At 40.3% G+C, this 20,056-nt stretch overlaps 1 long non-coding RNA gene across 1 annotated transcript in view; it reads right to left on the reverse strand.

Annotated features, from left to right (window-relative positions):
• The window catches only part of LOC138846875 (uncharacterized), a 127,564-nt gene that overhangs the window by 47,052 nt on the left and 60,456 nt on the right, over positions 1 to 20,056 (reverse strand). The gene's annotated exons all lie outside the window — the stretch shown is intronic.

Here is a 20,056-nt window from a genome sequence, read left to right on the forward strand (position 1 = left end):
GCCCCACCTCCAGGAGCCCTTGCCTGGGGCACCTGGGAGAACCAGAATCAGAGCCTGAGTGGGCACAGCATTGCACCATCTGACCTGGCAGGAGACAGCGGCTGGGCCCCGCCTGCCCAGGACCCCGACCTCTGTGTCCCCGCAGAAGGCGCGTGGGGACCCTGTGTTGTGTGGCAAACAGAGGCTGGGGACCATGGTCGTCTGCACAGGTGTCAGGAAGTGCAGTGGGTCCATCCAGCCCCCGCGGCTGCCCCCCAGGCACTTCTGTGGGCGAGGCCGGCAGGCCAGCTTGTCAGAGGGTCTGTGTGGTGGTGGGCAGTGTGGGGACTCTGTGGAGTCCGTCCTGTACTGACAGATCAGAGCACTGGGACTTGGAAGTTGGCAGGAGTGTGGCCGACATTGTGGGAAGCGCTGCTGGAGAACATGCTGTTGCTTCCCGCCACCCCGGGAGCGCCGAGGACTGTGGGAAACGCTCTCAGACCCTCTGTGTCCCCAGCGCAGACTCATCAAGTCTCCAGCTTCTCCTGGCCCCCTCCTGCGGGGCCCAGGCCATAGCAGCCTGCAGTGCCCTGTCGCCAGCCTGCTCCTGGGAGGAGACGAGGACCACAGAGCTGTGACTTGCACTGGGTTGAGGTTTGAGGCCGGGGCTGGGACAGTCTGGCCGTGTCCCAGTGAGTTCCTTCGCCGGGCCCTCGAATGACCACTCCCCATCCCTGTGGCCCAGGGTCTTCCTTCCCTTCTCCTGGAAAGCCAGGCCTGTAATCACAGGGCCCCAGGACAGTGTGTATGTATGTATGTGTGTGTGCCCGCGTGTGTGTGCACACGTAGGGAAGCAGTGGGGGTGGCTTGGGGTATCTTGCAGAGACCTCTCCTTGTTTTGATGAGGAGCTGCCCTTGGGGTCTCAGAGGGCCATAGGTGGGCTTCCCGGGCCCAGAGTGCCTTAGTTGTGGCCATACTGCTTCCACTCCGGCCCTCCCATGACATGGGGTGCAGCACAGAGAGACCCCAAAGGCCCCTGGCTGCTGTTTTCTGTTTTGGGGTGACTTCAGAGTAGATGGGCACCCTGTGTGCACAGCCACTGCATGGGGACAGCCCAGTGTGCCATCTGTGACACTCTGGGCACCCAGCACTAACTCCACTGTGCGTCAGCTAGATTTGGCTAGTGTTGTGGAAGCAGCTTATCAGTAGCATTATTATGGGTACTGAGCTGATGGGTAGTGTTGTTCCTGCTGTGGGTGGGGGCTGGGGGTGGTGATGCATTAACCCTGCCCTGGCCAGATGCAGAGCTGCCCTACCCCCACCGCCGTGCTTGTTGCACGGGTCTGGGGGACAGGGTGGAACATGTGGGGGGGTCTTGACCGAAGAGAGCCCTGGGTACTTGGGGTGCAGAGATCTTTGTACCCAGTTCCAAAGTGAGGTCCCTCCCAAAGCTGTTTCTGCATGAGGTAGAGAGAGCCACACTCTACATTTCACATCTCAGGAATTCACATTCCAGGTTCAGGAATTTTATTCCAAAGTCCTTTGGTGCCCTCACCGTCCACGGTTCTGAAGGCAGGGAGAGAGGCAGTGTGTCCCTGGGAGGTGGGCAGGCAGATCGCCCTGGGGCCGAGGGGAGGAGGTCGCCACATCACTGTGGGCAGTTTTCGAACTCCACATCTGTCTGCACATGGGAAGGGAGAAAAAGGACTCCAAACCCAGTCATCTTGGAATAAAAAAAAAAAGCTGGTTTGTTTTAGAGCAGGGTGGGGGTGGGGGAGGGAGAGTGGGCATTGGCTGTTTCCAAAGAGAGCACTTAATTTAATTTTTCCTCTGAATGACCCAGGGCTGTTCCGTCTGATAGATGGAAGGGTAACATTGCCTTAAAACAGAAATATGCAGGCGCTGGCTATTTTTGGCAAATGAACCTCTTCACTCCCAAAGTGGTTCTGGTTAGTGGCAGGGTGTGGTCCTGCAGCCTTGGGCTCAGCCTGGGAAATGGGGGGGGGCAGGGCACCGCCACCAGGGTGTTCTCACCAACCCCCCCATTGGGACCCTCCTACATCATCTGGGGCGCAAATTCATCTCACTTGACCGGGGGGTGGGGGGGCATGAGTCTCAGGCTCAGCTCAGCAAGTTCCTGTCTCATCCCTTCTGGGATGTGGAATGTCTTCCCAGCCTGGGTCCATCGCAGGGTCTTTGGTTTCTGTGGTTTATGGCCATGCTTGCCAGTTTTGATGGGATTAAGGAAGCCATAGGGTTCTTCTAAATAATAATGCAAATGCAAACCTTTATTTTGGGGGCAGACTTCAGTTCTAGAGGCCACAGGAGCAGAGGTCTGGAAGCGAAGAGAGAACCCCTATGAATAGGCCTAAAAGTGACTCTGGACCCAGCCACTGGGGCCAGGGTTCAGCTCATGTCTCAAAGCGAAAAAAACGTTTTTGCATCAGCCATATCAGGGGGATGGCTGTCAGCCCCCAGATGCCTACTGAATCCTACAGCCATACCGAAAAATGCAGCTGGACACAGCCCTTCCCCCAGGGCCCTGGAGTCCTCTGCTGCCCGGTGCTATGCTGGGATGGAATGCAGGCCTGGAGGTGCCCTACTGCATCCTGCTGCAGCTCCCTCCCCATGGCACTGGAGGTACAAGAGCCCCCGCCCAGCCCCCTAATTCCTGACATTATTCTGAGGCTATGCATCTGGGCAGGTGCAGGATTCGCCATGGTGCAGCTTCTTGGTGCAAACATCCACACGCTGGCGACCCAGGACCTCGCTCAGACCAGGGAAGGGTGATTCAGAGATGGGTACAGGCAGAGCCGTCCCAGATGGGTGGCCCCCGGCCCAGCCCAGTGGGTTCAGGAGCCCTGGCCTCTTTCTTGCCAGAGGGTTGTAGGCTCCAGGATCTCGGCAGGCAGCGTGTGTGCCAGCCAGCGGAAGGCTCCCACAGGCGTGGCTGTGTTTACAAGGCTACCTGACCATTTTGACTTCTGACAGTATTTATTTAAAAAAAAAAATTTTTTTTTTTGAAACCCATTTGGAAAAGGTCATTCATCAAAGACACAGTGCTGGAAGGCTCGAAGGGGTTTCATGTGTTGGTCACTTCACAGCCAGGGAGAAAGGCTTTGCAGGTCATGCATGGCTTTTGCCATCCGAAGTTTTCCTGTGTGAATTTTGGTGACCATTTTTTCCAAAGCTAAAATCGAGATGTGAAATCAGGTCGGCCCCCCCGGGAGAAGAGCTGGGGCCTGTGCCTGATTCTCCTGATTCTGAGGCTTTGAGTGTTTGCCCTAGACATATGCCAGAGAAGTCTGCCCCAGAATCTAGAAGCACAGTCCAGCGTATACTGACATGCTGGCCTTCCTGCTGCCCATTGTCACTCCCCGTCAGTCAGAAAAGTGAGTTTGGCAGGAAGTGGGGACCCCCATGTCCCGAAGGAAGAGGGGCCACACTCAGTTTCTGCTGACCCCTGTCGAGATCCAGGCCTGGCCCTGCTCAGCTCTCCCTTCTTTAGCTTTAAGACTTGGTTTTATTTAAGAATAAACAGGATGAGAGAGAAGTTGTGTCCCCTGCTCCCCTGCCACCCATGTCACACATTCCGGGGGGGGTGGGCACAGGAAGTGGGGCGTGGGGGCTGGAGGTTTCATCTGCCTGGTGACCGTTGATGGCTGCTTGCAGGCTCATTTGAAGCCAAGGGTGTGAGCCAAACGCCTTCGAGGCCGCCACGTCCATCCTCTGCAGAGCTGACTGTACTCGGCGGATCCCTCCCCAGGCTGCCTGAGAGGAGTGAGGGCCACGTCCCAGCGGGACATTGGTCCTAGCGTGCATGCTTGTATCAGAGTGCCTGCCTCTGGGTGAGTGAGTGGGGGACTTGCTCCCTACCCTCATCCTAGAAAAGCCAGCCTGGTGCTGAGTACTGGGGACCCCAGCATCACACGAGGCTCCTCACTGGGAGACTATGCATTGTCAGGTTTGGGGCTTGCTGTGTGGCTCCTTGGGGACCTGGAATTGCGTGTGTGGGTATATTGGATACATTGATCCCCAGGTCTCACTGGCGACCCCTTCTCATCCCAAACCATGGTGGAGCTTCTCTGGAATTGTTTGCCAGCATCCCAAGGCAGAACGCAAGGGTCCAAGACCATTTCCATCGAGCTCACATTTCCTTTCCTGCAGGAACTTCTCCCCCCCCCCCCAGCACCCACCACACTTCCGAAGGTCTTTCCTGGATCACTACAGTGAAGTATTACAGTATACAGTTCCCAATCTGGCCTTGGCTTGCTCGGATAAAACTTTGTATGTATTTTGTATGGCATAGATTCTATATTGTAATGATGTCCTATGCAAAAAGGAAAAAAAATTAACGAAATTGTAAATTTTATTGTTTTAATGTGTATGCATGTTTAGTGATGTTTCCATTTTGAAATAAAATTTATGATTCATTAAAAAAAATCAAATGTCCATTAACTGTTGACTGGATAAAGAAATCATTATAGGTATACACTATGGAATACTATGCAGCTATTTCTGAAATCAAATTCTGTCTTTTGCAACAAAATGGATGCAACTAGAAATCATTATACTTAATGAAACAAGCCAATCCCAAAAATAGAGACACCATATGTTTTCCCTGATCTGAGGTAACTAATAGAGTACTTAAAATGTAATGTATTGGAGTGAAGTGGACATTGTAAGATTTGATGATTGTTTACATCCCTTATTTCTTCCATTGAGGAATTTTTTTTTGTTTCCATACCACTTGTCAAATTCTTTTACTTAATGTTAAGTTTATGATCATTAATTAAACTAAAGTAGATCTTTTTAAAAGATAATAGTGGGAATGGGAGAGGGAGGAAGAAGAAGGTCCGGAGCATGGCTGGGAGTGAGGGTGGTGTAGGAAGTATTACTATATTCCTAAACCTGTATATATGAGTTCCATGAAACTTGTATAAGTTAAATAAAATTTAAAAATATATAAAAAATTTAAAAAACAAAATAAATAAATCTTTAATATATATTATAGGCTATGCAATATTTACATATTTTGTTTTTCATTCAGTTTTATATTAATACAGGTTAGTTATTTTGCTGTATATATGTGGATATTTAGCAAAATTGTATCGACTCTAACTTCTAGTAAGCATCTTTGACACTTCCTTTTCCCTTAACCTTAAGCAAGTCTAATAGTTATGCCTCATAAATATTACTCAAATACACTATTTATTTCTGTTTCTACCCACTACTATTAGCCAAAAATTATCTTTCCCTATAAATATTAGAAAAATCCAAACTAATTTCTAGTGATGTGAAAAATGACTTTTCTAGCAAGTAGACTAAAGGGGAGGGGGACTTAGAATTGAATGTAAATCACAATTTATAAGACATTGCTATGTATCACAAAAGAGATACATTTTTCTAAGACATGAAAGAAACACTAGCACAAACTCTTTTTAAATGCCCATATATCAATATCAATACATCTGTTAAATCAATATAACAGTAATTTGGTATTGGGTCATATGTTCTAAAGATAAAAGAAAACCTGACTACTTCAGCAAATTGCTTACTTCACTAATGATGATCTGACCCTGACAAAACTGTAGACTATGTCCCCCAAAGCCTCCAAGTTTATTTTCCTGACATGTTGCTTCTGAAATGTTCTTGGTTCTTCAGGCTGCTTTCAACATTGTAAGAGTGGAAAGCCAACCTTTCCTGTCAATGTGACTGTTATCTTTTTTCCATGGTCTTTCACATATTTAGGGAGGTACCTACACAATTCAGCAGCACCTTCAATACTAGGGACCAGGGCTCTTCACTTAGTAATTCTGATTAATTTTATGAGTAAGAGATGCTCAGGGATGTGGTAAAACATTATTTCCAGGTGTATATGAGGGTATTTCCAGAAGTGACTAACATTTGTATCAGTATGAGTCAAGATTCACCGTCATCATTGTTGGCCAGTGTTGTCCAAACCACAGAGGGTCTACACAGAACAAACTGGTGTAGGTAAAGCCAATTCTATCTCATTACTCTTGTGCTGAGACATCCCTCTTCTGTCCACTGACACTAGAGCTCCTGGTCCTTGGGCCTTGGTAACTAGAATCCATTTCAATAGAGGATTTCATCCAGGATCTCAGGCCTTCACCTGGAACTGGGAGTTATATCATTGGTTTCCTGGTTCTCATCTTGCAATTTTTTTTTTTGCCACAATAATCACTTGAGCCAATTTCTACAATAAATCTCTTATATATATATACTTATATATTGATATATTCTATTGGCTGTTTCTCTGGGTAACTCTGGCAAATACAGTAATAGTTTGTACATTTAAGAATACTTTAATTTTTATCCCTCAAGGCCACTATGCCTGTTATCATGAGGAATTACTATAATTACTATAATTACTATGATTAACTGTGAATATGAATTATGGTAATAAAAATAATGACTAATAATTTTTGAACACTTAATGAAGGGCAAATTTTGTTCTAGGGACTTGGCAGGTATACTACCATTAAATTTTTTCAGTGACCCTGTAAGGTAGAAACTATAACCTTTTTATGTTTTGAACACAGAAACTGAGGCTCAGTGAATTTAAGTAGCATGTGAATGTCACAAATGCTTTTCTTTTATTCTACAAAGAGAAACTGTTCTGCATAATGCATTTGAGCATGGGGTTAAGGGACTTACAGATTTGGGATTATGCCTTATCCCTCTAAGTGCAGCCACAGTCATTTGTCATTGGTTTTCCATAAATGGTAGAGAAATATAAACTTAAAGAAGTATATTGCTCTTTTTAATCTACTCTGAAAACGTTTTGACTTACTGAAGTTTAGGTAGCAATTAATGGATAGATATTGACACATGGGTGAGTGGATGAAGACCTTTTGTTATTTTCTGCCACTGCATAACAGAAAAATGCCTAAACAAGTTGAAAGACTCCTTTCTGGGAGTCACAAAACATATGTAACAGTAAATAGTCACTAGACTTTAATCCTAAGCACTGAAGATTAAAAGGGGATTCTACACTTTATAAACATGATGCAAAGACTACTTTGCTTTCTTATTGTTTTGTCTTTTTCTATGCATTCAATATAATTTTTAAAAATTACCTTCATTGTTTTAAAATATTTTCTCAGTTCTTTTTAATTTTCATTAATATAAAGAACAGATTTAATATATTTCAGAGGTATGATTCTAGTGAGATAACCGTACTTCACTCCCTCCCTTTTCTCCATCAGCCAATGCTCTTCTTTCCCTTCTTTTTTCCTTTAATCTTTGCAAAAACACAATTTCAATCCATTGTATAATCACAGATTTAATGCACCACTAACAATAATGTTAAAGGTAGAAAGACCACAGTTTCACAGAAGTATAAACGAGGGCTAAAAACATCAAATCACAAGATGTCCATTTCATTCCTATACATTTTTGTGCTTTACAATATCTATTACATATCAGAGAAAACATATAGCATTTGTCTTTGAGATACTGGCTGATTTCACTAAGCATAATTATTTCCAGTTGCATCCATTCATTTTCAAGACAGGGTTTCATTATTTTTTAAGGCTGAGTAGTAGTCAATCATGTATATATACTAAAAATTCTTTTTTGAAGATTTATTTATTTGAAAGTTAGAATTATAGAGAGCGAGGGAAGGAGAGAGAGAGAGAGAGAGAGAGAAAGAAAATCTTCCTTCTGCCTTCTGCCAGTTCACTCCTCAAATGGCCACAGCAGCCAGGGCTGGGCCAGATTGGAGCTGGGAGCTTCTTCCCAAGTCTGCCACATGGGTTCTGGAGCCCAAGAACACAAGACATTTTCCACTGTTTTCCCACATGCATTAGCAAAGAGCTGGATTAGAAGTGGAGCATCCAGACCTTGAACAGGTGCCCACATGGGATGCCAGCACTGCAGATCTGGCTTAACTTGCTACAGTGCATCTCTGGCCTCCACATTTTCTTCATTGAGTCATCAATTGATGGGCATTTGGGTTGATTCCATGTGTTAGCTATTTGTGGATTGATCTGAAATGAACATGAGGGTTCATTCATATGGTGGTTTCATTTTATTTGGGTAAATTCCCAGGAGATGGATGACTGAGTCATATGGTAGATCTATTTTCAGATTTCTGAAGAATCCCCCTATTGTCTTCCATAATGATTTTGCTAGTTTACATTACCACCAACAGTGTTTAAGGTAACATTTTACTACATCTTCACCAGAATTTATTATTTTTCTGATTTTTGGATGATTACAATTGGAACTGGGTGAGGAAAAGTCTAATGTGGTTTTTGTTTAAATTTCCCTGATGACTACTGATCCTGAGCATTGTTTCATTTGTCTGTTGGCATTTATATTTCATCCTTTGAAAAAAAATGCCAGTTCATGTCCTTTATCCATTTCTTAACTAGATTATTTTGTTTTATTGTTTTTGAGATTCTTGGGCTCATTATAGGTTCTGGATATTAATTATCAGTTTCATAGCTCACAAATATTTTCTCTCTTTCTCTCAGTTGCTTCTTCAATGTGTTGAGTATTTTACAGTGAAAAAGCTTCTCAGCTTGATGTAATCCCATTTGTCTATTTGGACTTTGATTGACTATACTTATAGGGTCTTTTCCAAGAGTTCTTTGCCTATGTCAGTGTCTTGCAGTTTCCCCATTGTTTTCCTCTACTAATTTGATTATATCAGGTCATAGATGTAGATCTTTGATCCACTTTGAGTTGACTTTTGGGTAAGTGTCATATTTCATACTTCTGCATGTGGAGATTCAATTTTCCCAGCACCATTTGTTGAAGAGACTGTCCTTTCTCTAGGGATTGATTTTATCTCCATTGTCAAAGATTTAGCTCCTTTGTCAAAATTGGGTGTAGATGCATGGATGAATTTCTGGGTTTCTATTCTGTTCCATTGGTCTTCATGTCTTTTTTTTTTTTTTGCCAGCACCAAGCTATTTGATTATAACTGTCTCATAGTATGTCTTAAAATCAGGTATTGTGATGCCTCTGGCTTTGTTTTTGTTGTTTAAGAATGCATTAGTCTTTCCAGGTGTTTTGTGCTTCCATGTGAATTTTGGCAGCATTTTTTTCTAGATATGAGAATATCATTGGCATTTTTATTAGGATTGCATTGAAATCTATAAATTGCCTTGGGTAGTATGGACATTTTGAGTATATTAATTATTCCAATCCACAAACATGGATTTTTAAAAATATTTTGTGGTTTCTCTTATTTCTTTAATGTTTTGTAATTTTGATTGTAGAGATATTTCAAATACTTGATTAAATTTATTCCAAGGTATTTAGATTTTTGGTAGTTATTGTGAGTTGTACTGAATTTACAAGTTCTTTCTCAGTCATGGCATTGTCTGAGTATATAAACACTACTGATTTTTTTGTATTGCTTTTATATCCTGTAACTTCACCAAATTCTCTTATGAGTTCCAGTTTTCTTCAGTGGAATATTTTGGTTCCTTTATATATAAGATCATGCTATCTACAAACAAGGATAATTTGATTTCCTCCTTTCCAAATTGTATATCATTGATTTCTTTCTTTTTCTTTTTGCTTAGTGGCTCTGGTTAAAACTTCCAGGACTATACTGAATAGCACTTGTGAAAGTGGGTATCCTTGTCTGGTTATGGATCCCACTGCTTCCAACTTTTCCTCATTCAGTATAATGCTGGCTGTAGGTTTGTCATATATTTCCTTGATTGTGTTGAGAAATGAATGTTTCTGTATCCAATTTGCTTAAGGTTTTTATAATAATAAGATGTAGTTTATCAAATGCTTTCTTTGCACGTGTTGAGATAATCATGATTTTTATTCTTCAGTTTGTTAATGTGATGTATCACATTTATTAACTTGCCTATGTTGAAACATCCCTGTACACCAGAGATAAATACCACTTGTCTAGGTGGATGATCATTCTAATGTGTTGTTGGATTCGATTAGCTAATATGTTATAGAGGATTTTTGCATCTATGTTCATCAGGGATATTGGTCTATAGTTCTCTTTCTTTGTTGTATCTTTTTCTTGTCTTAGACTTAAGGTGATGCTGGCCTCATTTCAATTGTTGTGAAGATTTCAGAATTAGAATTTGTTCTTTAAAAGTTTTGTGGAGTTCAGCAGTGAAATCATATGGCCCTGGGCTTTTCTATGTTGGGAGGGTCTTTATTACTAATTCAGTCTCCATCTTGTTTATTGGCTGATTTAAGATTTTTCTTCATGACTCAATTTTGATAGATTGTATGCTTGTAGAAATCTATGCATTTCTTGTAGATTTTCTGATTTGTTGACATATAGTTGTTTGCAGTAATTCCTGATGATTCTTTTTATTTCTGTGGTCTCTGTTTTAACATCTCTTTTTTATTTTTTAAAGATTTATTTGTTTTAAATTCAGAATTACACAGATGGAAAAGGAGAAGCAGGGGGGGGGGATTCCATATGTTGGTTCACTCCCCAAATGGCCACAATGGCTGGAGCTGGGCCAATCCAAGGCCAGGAGCCAAGATCTTCTTCTGGGTCTCCCATGCATGTGCAGGGGCCCAAGGACTTGGGCCACCTTCTACTGGATCATAAGTGGAGCATCCGTGGCTCCAACCAGTGCCCACATGGGAAACCAGCACTTCAGGCTGCAACTTTACCTGCTGTGCCACAGTACCAATCCCAACATCTCTTTTTTCATCTCTGATTTTGTTAATGTTGTTCTTCTCCCTTTTGTGGTTATTTAAACCATGGATGTATCAATTTTGTTATTTTTCAAAATAATACTTCTTCATTTCATTGATCTTTTGCATTATTACATAATGACTTTTTCTCTGAAATTCTCTTCACAATAGATACAAAAATTTAAATATTAAGAAATAATTTTGGAAGGTGAAAGATATTTAAGATTATAAAACATCAGTGAAAGGTATCATCAGGGTCACAGAAAAAAGGAAAGATTTTTGTTCATGAACTGGACGAACTAGTAGTGTTGAGATGTCAATACAGTCTAAAGCAATATACAGATATAATGACTCTCCATCAAAATATCAATGGGATTCTCTATAGAATTACAAAAAATCCTAAATTTATGTGGAATCACAAAAGATACAGAACCCAAGTGAAAAGATAGAACTGGAGGCATCACAGTACCAGATTTCAAAACTTCAATAATTGAAACAGCATCATACTGGCATAAAAACCAACACAAGGATAAATGGGACAGATTAGATAATGCTGAAATCAAGCCATACACATGCATCCTATTTATGTTTGATGCAGGTGTCAAAAACAGACATTGGGAAAAGGATAATCCATTCAACAAATGATCTGTCAAAACTGGCTATACAGATGTAAAAAATAAAATGCATACTTCTCACCATATACAAAAATCAACTCACAATGAATAAAGACCTAAAGATAAAACATGAAACTATAAAATTACTAGAAGATAATTATGGGAACAAACTTCAAAATATTGATGTAGACAAAGAATATGTGAATACAATGACAAAATGGCACAGGCAAGGAATACAAAACTAGATAAATTAAATTTTATTACATTCAGATACTACTTCATAGCAAAGGAAGTGACACATCTAACAAAATGGGAGAGAATATTTACAAGCTACTTACCAAAGAAATGATTAAGAATATATGGGAAACAAAAACTCATGAGCAAAAATAATCCAGTGAAGAAATGGGCAAAGGACATGAGCAGACAGTTCTCAAGAGAAGATATACACATCCCCAAGAAACACATGAAAAATGCTCACTGGTCAAATATCACTGGTCAAAATAGAAATTCAAATGGAAACCACAATGAGATATCACCTCAATGCTGTTCAAATGCTATCATTAAAGAGACAGAAAGTATAAATGCAAGCAAGGATGTGGTGAATTGGAAACTCACACATATCTGTGGTAATGTAAATTATTTAGCAACTATGGAAAACTGTCAGAATATCTTTTTGTTTTTAATTTAATAAGTATATTTTGGAGATAAGATTGTTAACTTACATCATAGTCAAAGGCTTAATGGTTCTACTAATTTGTAAAAGTTAAACAAATAAAAATTAAAAATACCATAATCCAGCAGAAAAATAGGCAAGGGCTATAAGCAATAATCAAATGAAAAGATATGCAACATCACTTACATAAATTAAATTTTAAAGTAGTCACAAAATTATTAGCACTATAGTAATATATAATTCCTATCTATGCATTTAGCAGAGATTCAGAATAAATTTTGGCAATTTCTTTATAATTAGGATCCAGAAATCCCACTATTGGGTAAATATCTAAAAGACATAAAATAATTGTATCAGAGAGTTACAGCACTATTCACAGTCGCTAAATATGGAATCAATGGAGTTTCATTTTCAAATGAATGGAAAAAGAACATATGGTACATAAACACACTGGAATACTACTCAGTAATAAAAGGGATAAAGTTTTGTCTTTGCAGCAAAACGCTGGAAACTGGAGTCCATTGTGTTAAGTTAAATGTACCAACATGGATGGATACATGTAGTGAAACATCATATGGTATCCCATAGATATGCATAGCTTTAAAAATCTGGCTGACATTTCCCTACACTGACTTCCTTCCTTACATTTAGTGTATCCACTATACAACTTCTGTAAGCAGTGAAATACATATTACTAAGGCTTTGTTTATTAATAATTATATGCGTATTAATAGGTACTAGATTTACATTTTTAACGTTACCAGAGAATGGGTAGGCTTTATGCCCTATCTACATTACATACGCCTGAATGGAGTTACAAGATATCTTGACCATATTCATTACCAAAACATATTTATATTGAATTTCTTTTTTTAACTTTTATTTAATGAATATAAATTTCCAAAGTACAGCTTATGGATTACAATGGCTTCCCCCCAATAACGTCCCTCCCACCCGCAACCCCCCCTTTCCCACTCCCTCTCCCCTTCCATTCACATCGATTCATTTTCAATTCTTTATATACAGAAGATCAGTTTAGCATACATTAAGTAAAGATTTCAACAGTTTGCTCCCACACAGAAACATAAAGTGAAAAATAATAGATGATTTTTTTAAATGATGATGAAATCAGATCAGACCTATTGTCATGTTTAATCCCAGTGAGAGTCAAGTTGGGAATTGATAATTTCTTTTTTTTTTCCACAGAAGTTCAGTTTAGTATACATTAAGTAAAGATTTCAAGAGTTTGCACCCAAATAGAAACACAAATTGAAATATACTGTTTGAGTACTCGTTATAGCATTAAGCCTCAATGTACAGCACATTAAGGACAGAGATCCTACATGAGGAGTAAGTGCACAGTGACTCCTGTTGTTGACTTTACAAATTGACACTCCTGTTTATGGCATCAGTAATCTCCCTATGCTCCAGTCATGAGTTTCCAAGGCTATGGAAGCCTTTTGAGTTCTCCGATTCTTATCTTGTTTAGACAAGGTCATAGTCAAAGTGGAGGTTCTCTCCTCCTTCAGAGAAAGGTACCTCCTTCTTTGATGACCTGTTCTTTCCACTGGGATCTCACTCACAGAGATCTTTCATTTAGTTTTTTTTTTTTTTTTTTTTTTTTTTTTTTTTTTTTTTTTGCCAGAGTGTCTTGGCTTTCCATGCCTGAAATACTCTCATGGGCTTTTCAGCCAGATCCGAATGCCTTTAGGGCTGATTCTGAGGCCAGAGTGCTGTTTAGGACATCCGCCATTCTATGAGTCTGCTGTGTATCTCGCTTCCCATGTTGGATCACTCTCCCCTTTATTTATTCTATCGGTTAGTATTAGCAGGCAATAGACTTGTTTATGTGATCCCTTTGACTCTTAGCCCTTTCATTATGATTAATTGTGAACTGAAATTGATCACTTGGACTAGTGAGATGGCATTGGTACATGCCACCTTGATGGGATTGAATTGGAGCCCCCTGGTATGTTTCTAACTCTACCATTTGGGGCAAGTCCGATTGAGCATGTCCCAAATTGTACATCTCTTCCCTCTCTTATTCCCACTCTTATGTTTAACAGGGATCACATTTCAGTTACATTTCAACACTTAAGAATAACTGTGTATTAATTACAGAATTAAACCAGTCATATTAAGTAGAACAGACAAAAAAATACTAAGAGGGATAATGTATTAAGTTGTCCATTAACAGTCAGGGCTATGCTGACTAAGTCACCATTTCTCATAGTGTCCATTTCACTTCAACAGGTTTCCTTTTTGGTGTTCAGTCAGTTGTCACCGATTGGCGAACATATGATATTTGTCCCTTTGGGACTGGCTTATTTCACTCAGCATGATGTGTTCCAGATTCCTCCATTTTGTTGCAAATGACTGGATTTCATTGTTTCTTACTGCCGTATAGTATAATAAAGAGTACATATCCTATAATTTCTTTATCCAGTCTACCGTTGATGGGCATTTAGGTTGGTTCCAGGTCTTGGCTATTGTGAATTGTGCTGCAATAAACATTAGGGTGCAGACCACATTTTTGGTTGCCAATTTAAATTCCTTTGGGTAAATTCCAAGGAGTGGGATGTCTGGGTCGAACGGTAGGGTTAGCTTCAGGTTTCTGAGGAATCTCCAGACTGACTTCCATAGTGGCTTGACCAGTTTGCATTCCCACCAACAGTGGGTTAGTGTCCCTTTTTCCCCACATCCTCACCAGCATCTGTTGTTGGTAGATTTCTGTATGTGAGCCATTCTAACCGGGGTGAGGTGAAACCTCATTGTGGTTTTGATTTGCATTTCCCTGATTGCTAGTGATCTTGAACGTTTTTTCATGTGCCTGTTGGCCATTTGGATGTCCTCTTTTGAAAAATGTCTATTGAGGTCCTTGGCCCATCTCTTAAGTGGGTTGTTTGTTTTGTTTTTGTGGAGTTTTTGATCTCTTGGTAGATTCTGGTTATTTACCCTTTATCTGTTGCATAGTTTGCAAATATTTTTTCCCATTCTGTCGGTTGTATCTTCACTCTCCTGACTGTTTCTTTTGCAGTACAGAAACTTCTGAATTTGATGCAATCCCAATAGTTGATTTTGGCTTTGACTGCCTGTGCCTCCCGGGTCTTTTCCAGAAACTCTTTGCCTGTGCCAATATCTTGAAGGGTTTTTCCAATGTTCTCTAATAACTTGATGGTGTCAGGTCATAGATTTAGGTCTTTAATCCACGTTGAGTGGATTTTTGTGTAAGGTGTAAGGTAGGGGTCTTGCTTCATGATTCTGCACGTGGAAATCCAGTTTTCCCAGCACCATTTATTGAATAGACTGTCCTTACTCCAGGGATTGGTTCTGGATCCTTGATCAAATATAAGTTGGCTGTAGATGTTTGGGTTGATTTCTGGTGTTTCAATTCTGTTCCATTGGTCTATCCATCTGTTTCTGTACCAGTACCATGCTGTTTTGATTACAACTTCCGTGTAGTATGTCCTGAAATCTGGTATTGTGATGCCTCCGGCTTTGTTTTTGTTGTACAAGATTGCTTTAGCTATTGGAGGTCTCCTATGCCTCCATTGAAATTCAGCATCATTTTTTCAAGATCTGAGAAGAACGTCTTTGGTCTTTTGATTGGTATCACATTGAATCTATAGCTTGCTTTTGGGAGAATGGACATTTGGACGATGTTGATTATTCCAATCCATGAGCATGGAAGATTTTTCCATTTTTTGGTATCCTCTTCTATTTCTTTCTTTAAGATTTTGTAATTCTCATCGTATAGATCTTTAACATCCTTGGTTAAGTTCATTCCAAGGTATTTGATTGTTTTTGTAGCTATTGTGAATGGCATTGATCTTAGCAGTTCTTTCTCAGCCATGGCATTGCTTGTGTATACAAAGGCTGTTGATTTTTGTGCATTGATTTTATTTCCTGCCACTTTGCCAAACTCCTCTATGAGTTCCAACAGTCTCTTAGTAGAGTTCTTTGGATCCTCTAAGTAAAGAATCATTTCGTCTTCAAAGAGGGAAAGTTTGACTTCTTCCTTCTCAATTTGTATTCCTTTGATTTCTTTTTCTTGTCTGATGGCTCTGGCTAAAACTTCCAGAACTATGTTAAATAGCAGTGGTGAGAGTGGGCATCCCTGTCTGGTGCCAGAGCTCAGTGGAAATGCTTCCAACTTTTCCCCATTCAATAGGATGCTGGCCATGGGTTTTTCATAAATTGCTTTGATTATATTGAGGAATGTTCCTTCTATACCCAATTTGCTTAGAGTTTTCATCATGAAAGGGTGTTGAATTTTATAGAATGCTTTCTCTGCATCTATTGAGATAATCATATGGTTTTTCTTTTGCAGTCTGTTAATGTGGTGAATCACAGTGATTGATTTGCGAATGTTGAACTATCCCTGCATAACAGGGATAAATCCCACTTGGTCTGGGTGGATGATTTTTCTGATGTGTTGCATTCTATTGACGAGCATTTTATTGAGGATTTTTGCATCTATGTTCATCAGGGATATTATTGGTCTATAATTTTCTTTCAGTGCTGCATCTTTCTCTGGCTTAGGGATTAAGGTGATGCTGGCTTCATAGAAAGAATTTGGGAGGAATCCCTCTTTTTCGATTGTTCTGAATAGTTTGAGAAGAAATAGGATTAGTTCTTCGTTAAATGTCTGGTAGAATTCAGCAGTGAATCCATCTGGTCCTGGGCTTTTCTTTGTTGGGAGGGCCTTTATTACTGTTTCAATTTCTGTCTCAGCTATGGGTCTATTTAGGTTTTCTATGTCTTCATGGTTCAATTTTGGTAGATTGCAGGTGTCCAGGAATCTATCCATTTCTGATAGATTTTCTTGTTTGCTGGCATACAAGTCCTTGTAGTAATTTCTGATGATTCTTTTTATTTCTGTGGTGTCTTTGTTATGTTTCCTTTTCCATATCTGATTTTATTGATTTGGGTAATTTCTCCTCTTTTTTTAGTTAGTTGGGCCAATGGGGTGTCAATTTTGTTTATTTTTTCAAAGAACCAGCTCTTCGCTTGGCTGATTTTTTTGCAATTTTTTTATTCAATCCTGTTAATTTCTTCTCTGATTTTAATTATTTCTCTTCTTCTACTAGATTTGGATTTGGTGTGCTGCAGTTTTTCTAGGTCCTTGAGATGCGCTGAAAGCTCATTTATTTGGTACCTTTCCAATTTCTTGATATAGGCACCTATTGCTATAACTTGCCTCTCAATACTGCTTTTGACGTATCCCATAAGTTTTGATATGTTGTGTTGTTATCCTCAGTTACTTCCAAAAGTTTTTGATTTCTCTTTTGATTTCTTGAATGACCCAGTGTTCATTCAGGAGCATGTTCTTCAGTCTCCATGTGTTTGCATACTTTCTGGGGTTTCCTGAGTTGCTAATTTCCAGCTTCATCCCGCTGTGGTCTGAGAAGCTGCATGGTATGATTCTAATTCTTTTGAATTTGCTGAGACTTGCTTTATGGCCTAGTATGTGATCAATCCTAGAGAAGGTTGCATGCACTGCTAAGAAGAATGTGAAGTCTTTAGATGTAGGATTGAAAGTTCTGTAGATATCTGTTAGATCCATTTGGGCAATAGTGTCGATTAAATCTGCTGTTTCCTTGTTGATCTTCTGTCCAGATGATCTGTCTATTTCTGAGAGTGGAGTATTGAATTCCCCCAGTACTATTGTATTAGAATCTAAATCTCCCGTTAAGTCCCTTAACATCTCTTTTAAATAGACCGGTGCCCTGTAATTAGGTGCATATACATTTATAATAGTTACATCTTCCTGTTGAATTGAACCCTTAATCATTATACAGTGTCCCTCTTTGTCTCTCTTAACAGTTTTTGTATTAAAATTTATTTTGTCTGATATTAATATGGCTACACCTGCTTTTTTTTGGTTTCTGTTGGCATGGAATATCTTTTTCCAAACTTCCATTTTCAGTCTGCATGCATCTTTGTTAGAGAGATGTGTTTCTTGTAGGCAACAAATAGTTGGTTTGTGTTCCTTGAGCCAATCAGCAATCAGTGTCTTTTAACTGAAGGTTTAAGACCATTAATGTTTAATGTGACTATTGATACGTAGTGACTTTGCCCTGCCATTTTCCCGGAAATATTTTCTAGTATATGCTTTGAGCTTCCCATCCTCTTTTACTGGTAGGTTTTCTTCCTTTACCTTCTTTCATATTGATGGTCGTGTTTCTGTGTTTCTGAGTGTAGCACATCTTTAAGTATCTTTTGCAGGGATGGACGAGTGGCAGCAAAGTCTTTCAATTTCTGTTTGCTATGAAAGGTCTTTATTTCACCTTCATTCACAAATGAGAGCTTGGCAGGATATAATATTCTGGGCTGGCAATTTTTCTCTCTTAGCACCTGTGCTATGTCTCGCCATTCCCTCCTAGCCTGTAGTGTTTCTGATGAGAAGTCAGCTGTGAGTCTGATTGGAGATCCTCTGAGAGTAATCTGACGTTTCTCTCTTGCACATTTTAGGATCTTTTCTTTATGTTTCACTGTGGTAAGTTTAATTACCACGTGTCGTGGTGAGGATCTCTTTTGGTCATGTTTATTGGGGGTTCTATGAGCTTCCTGTACTAGGATGTCTCTGTCCTTCTCCAAACCTGGAAAGTTCTCTGCTAGTATCTCACTAAAAAGGTGTTCTTATCCTTTCTCTCTCTCCATGCCTTCAGGAACTCCTAGAACCCGAATGTTGGTTTTTTTAATAGTATCCTGTAGATTCCCAACAATTTTTTTTTAGATTTCTAATTTCCTCTTCTTTTCTTTGGTTTGACTGTATGTTTTCCTGTTCTCTGTCTTCTAAGTCCGATATTCTCTCTTCTGCTTCACCCATTCTGTTTTTAAGGCTCTCTAATGTGTTTGTCATTTGATTTATTTAGCTCTTCATTTCATTTTGATTTCTCTTCACTTTCACACTTTCCTGTTCTACTAGTTTCTGTGTTTCATTTTGATTCTTCCTTAAAATTTCATTTTCACGAGAGAGATTTTCAATCCTGTCCAATAAGGATTTCTGTAGTTCAAGGATTTGCTTTTGAAAACTTATAAATGTTCTTATCATAAATTTTTTGAAATCCGTATCTTGCATTTCTTCTATCTCATCATCTTCATAATCTTGGCTTGGGGTGTTTTGTTTATTTGGAGACATCATAGTGTCTTCGTTGATCTTGTTCCCTCGATATTTGTGTTTGTTGCTTGGCATAGTTAATTCATCTTTCGTCACTGTGCGTTTTTTTTAATTTTTTTAATTTTATACTATGTCTGTGTTAAGTGGACTGCCTGCTGTTGGAGGAGCCTTGGAGGCTTGAGATGGGTGTGGCCTGAGAGCTCTGCTTGGTTCTTCCAGGTTACAGGTGTGCAAAGGTGACACCCTCAGGTTATGTGTGGTAAATCTCTCTCTCTCTTTCTCTCTATTTATTTATTTATTTTATTTATTCAGGAAGTAATACTGCACCGTACAGCTGTGCAGAATTTATGGTATTTAGCTTCTAGCCTCTGGCTTCTACCCAAAGCGTCTGTGCAGGCTCTGTTTCTCCTCTGGACTCCCACTGGGTTGCCTAGGCTACTGAATTGTAGTGACTCAGTTCCTTAGCTCTCCCCTGTTGTTATGTAAATCCAGAATGGGGGCCTGCTGTTTGTCTCTTGCTCACCTTTGCAAGGTTGGTGGAGAGAGAAACTCATCCCTAACAGTACCCCCCCACCTTTTTTCCTTCTCTCCTGTAGTCAGTCTGGTGAACTTTCCCACTCCCCTCTAGATTCTGACCGCCGTTTCCCCGCCAATGTCTCGGGTTACTGAGCTCACCTCCCCTTCCAGCGCCAATGTGTGGACTCGGAGCCCTGGGCGTCCCAACTCTCGCCGCTGGTGTCTGTGTGACATCCACTCCCCTTCCTGCACTGGCACGCAGACCCTGCAGCTCCCGCGGCTTGGTTTCTGCGTGGTGGGCGACCTTGTTCTCCCAGTAGGTCCTCCAAGTCACAGCCACTAGATCCGGAAGAGTTTCCTCTGCAATTTTTTCCTGATCCTTTTTCTGAGGCTACCGTAACTCCACTTTTATTAAACTAAATTTTCCCGGACTATTGTTGCACGCCCTCCCTATTCTGCCATCTTGGCTCTGCCCCTATATTGAATTT

Source organism: Oryctolagus cuniculus, chromosome 19, assembly GCF_964237555.1.
Source record: "Oryctolagus cuniculus chromosome 19, mOryCun1.1, whole genome shotgun sequence".
Classification (NCBI taxonomy): domain Eukaryota; kingdom Metazoa; phylum Chordata; class Mammalia; order Lagomorpha; family Leporidae; genus Oryctolagus; species Oryctolagus cuniculus.